Here is a 6000-nt window from a genome sequence, read left to right as displayed (position 1 = left end):
CCTCCGCTACTACACGGTTTCCCCCCGCTGTGCCCGGACACCAATGGGTGGGCATAGCGGGGGGAACCGAACTTTAACCCCCCCACCCCCAGTCTGCTATTGGTCGGCCGCTCCACCGATCAATAGCAGGGATAGGAGCGGTGGCAACCCTGCCACCTCACTCCTATCTCTTCAAGGGGGATCGAGGGTGTCTTGGACACCCCCGATCCCCCTTATTTTATCACGGCGCCGCCGTTGATGGGCAGGGGGAGAGCGCTCCCCCTGCAAACACCGTAGATGCCGTGATCAGAACTGATCACGGCATCTATGGGGTTAATGCTGCCGGGACCGGCGCGATCGCGGCCCCGGCAGCTGCGGTGGGACTCCGGCTGTGATTGACAGCTGAGTCCCACCCGCGATCTCCTGCGCTGCCCGCGGCAGAGCGGGAGATCGCTTGGACGTATGCATACGTCCATTTGCGCGAACGTGTAATTCGCCTGGACGTATGCATACGTCCAATAGCGGGAAGGGGTTAAAGGGGTACTCCGGTGAAAACCTTTTTTCTTTTAAATCAACTGGTGGCAGAAAGTTAAACATATTTGTAAATTACTTCTATTAAAAAAAATCTTAATCCTTCCAGTACTTATTAGCTGCTGAATGCTACAGAGGAAATTCCTTTCTTTTTGGAACACTGATGACATCACGAGCACAGTGCTCTCTGCTGACATCTCTGTCCATGTTAGCAACCATGCATAGCAGATGTGTGCTAAGGGCAGCATGGTGGCTCAGTGGTTAGCACTGCTACCTTGCAGTGCTGGGGACTTGGGTTCAAATCCCACTAAGGACAACAATAAATAAAGCATTATTATTATTATTATAATAACGTCAGCAGAGAGAACTGTGGTCATGATGTCATCAGAGAGCATTCCAAAAAGTAAAGAATTTCCTCTGTAGTATTCAGCAGCTAATAAGTACAGGAAGGATTAAGATTTTTTAATAGAAGTAATTTACAAATATATAAAAACCTATAGCTTATGCCTCTAGGACCTCACCAATGGTGCATAATGGTGTGGACAAAGATAGATGTAACAGCGTTTATTCAAAAATTGCTTTTAATTCAGATATAAAATGTAATATATATATAAATAAAATAGTAGCAAAATATCAAAATGGTGGCAAAATATCACATTACACTGGCATTGATCTAATGAAAATCTCACTGGGCCCTAGTCAGGTATTAAAAAATGTGTGAATTCATATTTAAATAAGTCCATAAATCTGCAGATAAAAAAATATAAAAATACCAATATAAAAATAAGTCCGTAAGAAACGTATGGATATTGTACCATAAAGTCAATGAAGAAATTAATAAAAAAGTTGATGAATGAATGATACGGAGTATCTCTCACCACTGCTTCTGGCTTGGTCTGTTGTAGTGGATGGATCGCAGCCTCATAATCCTCATGTGCCCCAATGAGTGGAAGGGGGGCACAGATTGATAGATCTCCCTTAGCAGCCCCGTTGGCAAGGGGGCGCAGATGTTGCGTATCGTGGGCTCCGATGGCAGGGGAGCAAGCAGCAGTTGCAGCGCTCGGAACCTCGTTTGCTTACCGGCTTAGCACAGACGGCACTAGTCTGGCACTCCGGCAGGAGTGTCAGTCGGCTCGGGTGCGACAACGGGTCTGCTGGTGATGGTATTCCGGGAGCAATAGAAGGTCTGTAATTGGCATCCCACGTGGAGGCAGAAGATGGGGCTATGAGATGCAATGGATGGTAAGGTTACAGCCAGGCAGGGCGGAGTAGAACAGGTTTAACTCCTCTGTTGCCGAGGTATTTGCAGATGGACACTGATGATAACTGTGTGAATGGTGCCAGATTTCTAAACGCGTTTCGGTGTACTGGGAAACAAAGACCTCCGACCCCTTCCTCAGTAGAAATGTGTATACATTGCTCCCGGAATACCATCACCAGCAGACCCATTGTCGCACCCGAGCCGACTGGCACTCCTACCGGAGTGCCAGACTAGTGCCGTCTGTGCTAAGCCGGTAAGCGAACGAGGTCCCGAGCGCTGCAACTGCCGCTTGCTCCCCTGCCATCGGAGCCCACGATACGCAAAATCTGCGCCCCCTTGCCAACGGGGCTGCTAAGGGAGATCTATCAATCTGTGCCCCCCTTCCACTCATTGGGGCACATGAGGATTATGAGGCTGCGATCCATCCACTACAACAGACCAAGCCAGAAGCAGTGGTGAGAGATACTCCGTATCATTCATTCATCAACTTTTTTTATTAATTTCTTCATTGACTTTATGGTACAATATCCATACGTTTCTTACGGACTTATTTTTATATTGGTATTTTTATTTTTATATTTTTTTATCTGCAGATTTATGGACTTATTTAAATATTAATTCACACATTTTTTGATACCTCACTAGGGCCCAGTGAGATTTTCATTAGATCAATGCCAGTGTAATGTGATATTTTGCCACCATTTTGATATTTTGCTACTATTTTATTTATATATATATATATTACATTTTATATCTGAATTAAAAGCAATTTTTGAATAAACGCTGTTACATCTATCTTTGTCCACACCATTATGCACCATTGGTGAGGTCCTAGAGGCATAAGCTATAGGTTTTTATTAATTTACATTATTGTTGCCGGTGGGGTCCGGCTTTAGCTTTAACTGCCTCGGTCCTTCTGTTGTGAGCTGCACCTTATTTTTTAGTTTTATTTTTTAATTTACAAATATGTTTAACTTTCTGCCACCAGTTGATTTAAAAGAAAAAAGGTTTTCACCAGAGTACCCCTTTAAGGTTAAAATGGGCTTGGTCCTTGGTTAAGCAATGCTCAATTGGTACTAAGGGGCCTAAAGTGTGCCATGAGAATTTACCCCACACCATTACACCATCATCAGCCTGAACCATTGATACCTTACATCCTACCAGCAGCACAAGTGGAGCTGGTAGAACAGATAAATGAAATAATAATTCTAACCCCCAATAAAGGGGGGGACCTCCCCAACACAAGATGTTATCTTCTGTCCTCTTTGGGACAGTAGGACAGGTGGTTCCCCCTCCGTTTTGGGGGGTTCTGACTCTTAATGTGTGTTTAAAAAACTTTTTTTTTTTACTTGCAGTTTTGTGTTCTTTCTCTGTTCTGGCAGAGGAAAGTCTCGGCCTCGGGCAGTGGGTGCTGCATGCTACCGATATGGAGCCTAGCGTCTTCCTCCTGCTCTAAGGGGCAATGTGTCTGTTTGCAGAGAGCTGCCATGTTGGAGGCGGAGTGATGTCACTTCTGCCTTCGTGGGTCTTTTTTGGGTATTTTTTTTCCAATGGGTATATTATTAAGGGTACGTTCACACATACAGGATCCTGTGCAGATTTGATGCGCAGGATTTGTAACTGCAGATTAGAAGTTGTGCTCAGTCATTTAGTTACATTGAAATCTGCAGCAGAAAATCCTGTGCATCAAATCCTGCGCATCAAATCTGCGTATGTGTGAATGTACTCTAAGCCAGTTTTTTCTCTTATTCACATTGTGAGTTGAAAGTTTTTTTTTTTAACCCCTTAAGGACTAATCGTTTTTCTGTTTTTGCACTTTAGGTGCAAAATTGAAAGGGTTATGATTTTTAAAAGGAAAAAAAACTAAAGATCCATATGAGGGCTTATTGTTTGTGCAACCAATTCTTCTTTGTAATGACATCAGTCATTTTACTCCAAAATCTACGGCGAAGTGGGAAAAACATCATTGTGCGACAAAATTGAAGAAAAAACACAATTTTGTAACTTTCGGGGGCTTTCGTTTCTAGGTAGTACATTTTTCGGTAAAAATGACACCTTATCTTTATTCTGTATTTCCATACGATTAAAATGATAGCCTAGGTTTGATTTTGTCGTACTTCTGGAAAAAATCATAACTACATGCACGAAAATTAATACATTTTAAATTGTCCTCTTCTGACCCCTATAACTTTTTGAATTTTCCGCATATGGGGTGGTATGAGGGCTAATTTTTTGCGCTGTGATCTGAAGTTTTAACCCCTTAACGACGCAGGACGTATATTTACGTCCTGCGCCGGCTCCCGCGATATGAAGCGGGATCGCGCCGCGATCCCGCATCATATCACGTCGGTCCCGGCGCTCATCAACGGCCGGGACCCGCGGCTAATACCACACATCGCCGATCGCGGCGATGTGCAGTATTAACCCTTTAGAAGCGGCGGTCAAAGCTGACCGCCGCTTCTAAAGCGAAAGTGACCCAGCTGCTCAGTCGGGCTGTTCGGGGCCGCCGCGGTGAAATCGCGGCGTCCCGAACAGCTGGCAGGACACCGGGAGGGCCCTTACCTGACTCCTCGGTGTCCGATCGGCGAATGACTGCTCCGTGCCTGAGATCCAGGCAGGAGCAGTCAAGCGCCGATAACACTGATCACAGGCATGTTAATACACGCCTGTGATCTGTGTAAAAGATCAGTGTGTGCAGTATTATAGGTCCCTATGGGGCCTATAACACTGCAAAAAAAATGTAAAAAAAAAGTGTTAATAAAGGTCATTTAACCCCTTCCCTAATAAAAGTTTGAAAGTTTCCCATAAAAAAAATAAAACAGTGTAAAAAAAATTTAAATAAACATATGTGGTATCGCTGCGTGCGTAAATGTCCGAACTATAAAAATATATAATTAATTAAACCGTATGGTCAATGGTGTACGCACAAAACAATTCCAAAGTAAAAAAAAAAAGCACATTTTTGGTCACTTTTTATACCATTAAAAAATGAATAAAAAGTGATCAAAAAGTCCAATCAAAACAAAAATCATACAGATAAAAACTTCAGATCACGGCGCAAAAAATGAGTCATCATACCGCCCTGTACGTGGAAAAATAGAAAAGTTATAGGGGTCAGAAAATGAAATTTTTAAACGCAGGAAGCATGTAGTTATGATTTTTTCCAGAAGTGCGACAAAATCAAACCTATATAAGTAGGGTATCATTTTAACCATATGGACCTACAGAATAATGATAAGGTGTAATTTTTACCGAAATATGCACTGCGTAAAAACGGAAGCCCCCAAAAGTTACAAAATGGCCTTTTTTCTTCGATTTTGTCGCACAATGATTTTTTTTTCCGTTTCGCCGTGCATTTTTGGGTAAAATGACTAATGTCACTGCAAAGTAGAATTGGCAACGCAAAAAATAAGCCATAATATGGATTTTTAGGTGGAAAATTGTAAGGGTTATGATTTTTAAAAGGTAAGGAGGAAAAAACGAAAGTGCAAAAACGGAAAAACCCTGAGTCCTTAAGGGGTTAATCGGTACCATTTTTGTTTTGATCTGACATTATGATCGCTTTTTATTCCTTTTTTTAAAAAGTGACCAAAAATACGCTATTTTGGACTTTGGAATTTTTTTGCGCGTACGCCAATGACCATGCGGGTTAATTTGTAATTAATATGTTTATTTTTATTATGTTTATATATTTTTTTATATAGAATTTGGGAAAGGGGGGGGGGGGGTGATTAAAACTTTTAATAAGGAAGGGGTTAATGTGTGTGTTGTTAAACTTTTTTTACACTTTTTTTTTTTTACACTTTTAGTCCCCTCAGGGGACTTTTAGGAGGAATCATTTGATTCCTCATACAGATGAATGTGGTTCTATAAAACCACATTGATCTGTGTGCTCTGCCCTCGATTGATAAAGCTTGGTCCTGCCAGGCTTTATCATTCTGAGCGCCGGAGCCAGCATGGAAGGAGAGGTAAGCCCTCAGGCTACCTCCACAGTGGATCGCCCCCCCCCCCCATGATTGCGCTGCAGGGGGGCGATCTACCCCACTGGACCACCAGGGACTGGATACAGGCACCTCAGCTTTGACAGCGGAGATCTAAAGGGTTAATAGCAGGCCGAACAGCGCAGCGGATCCCGGCACGGTAATGAACAAATTGATCAGCATCCCCCGCACTATCAGCCAGTACTGCTGGTTAGTGTGGGGGGAGAAAGCTGACAGTTTTCCTTTAAG

This window comes from Hyla sarda, chromosome 1, assembly GCF_029499605.1.
Source record: "Hyla sarda isolate aHylSar1 chromosome 1, aHylSar1.hap1, whole genome shotgun sequence".
In the NCBI taxonomy this organism is placed as follows: domain Eukaryota; kingdom Metazoa; phylum Chordata; class Amphibia; order Anura; family Hylidae; genus Hyla; species Hyla sarda.
This window is presented reverse-complemented; position numbering follows the sequence as displayed.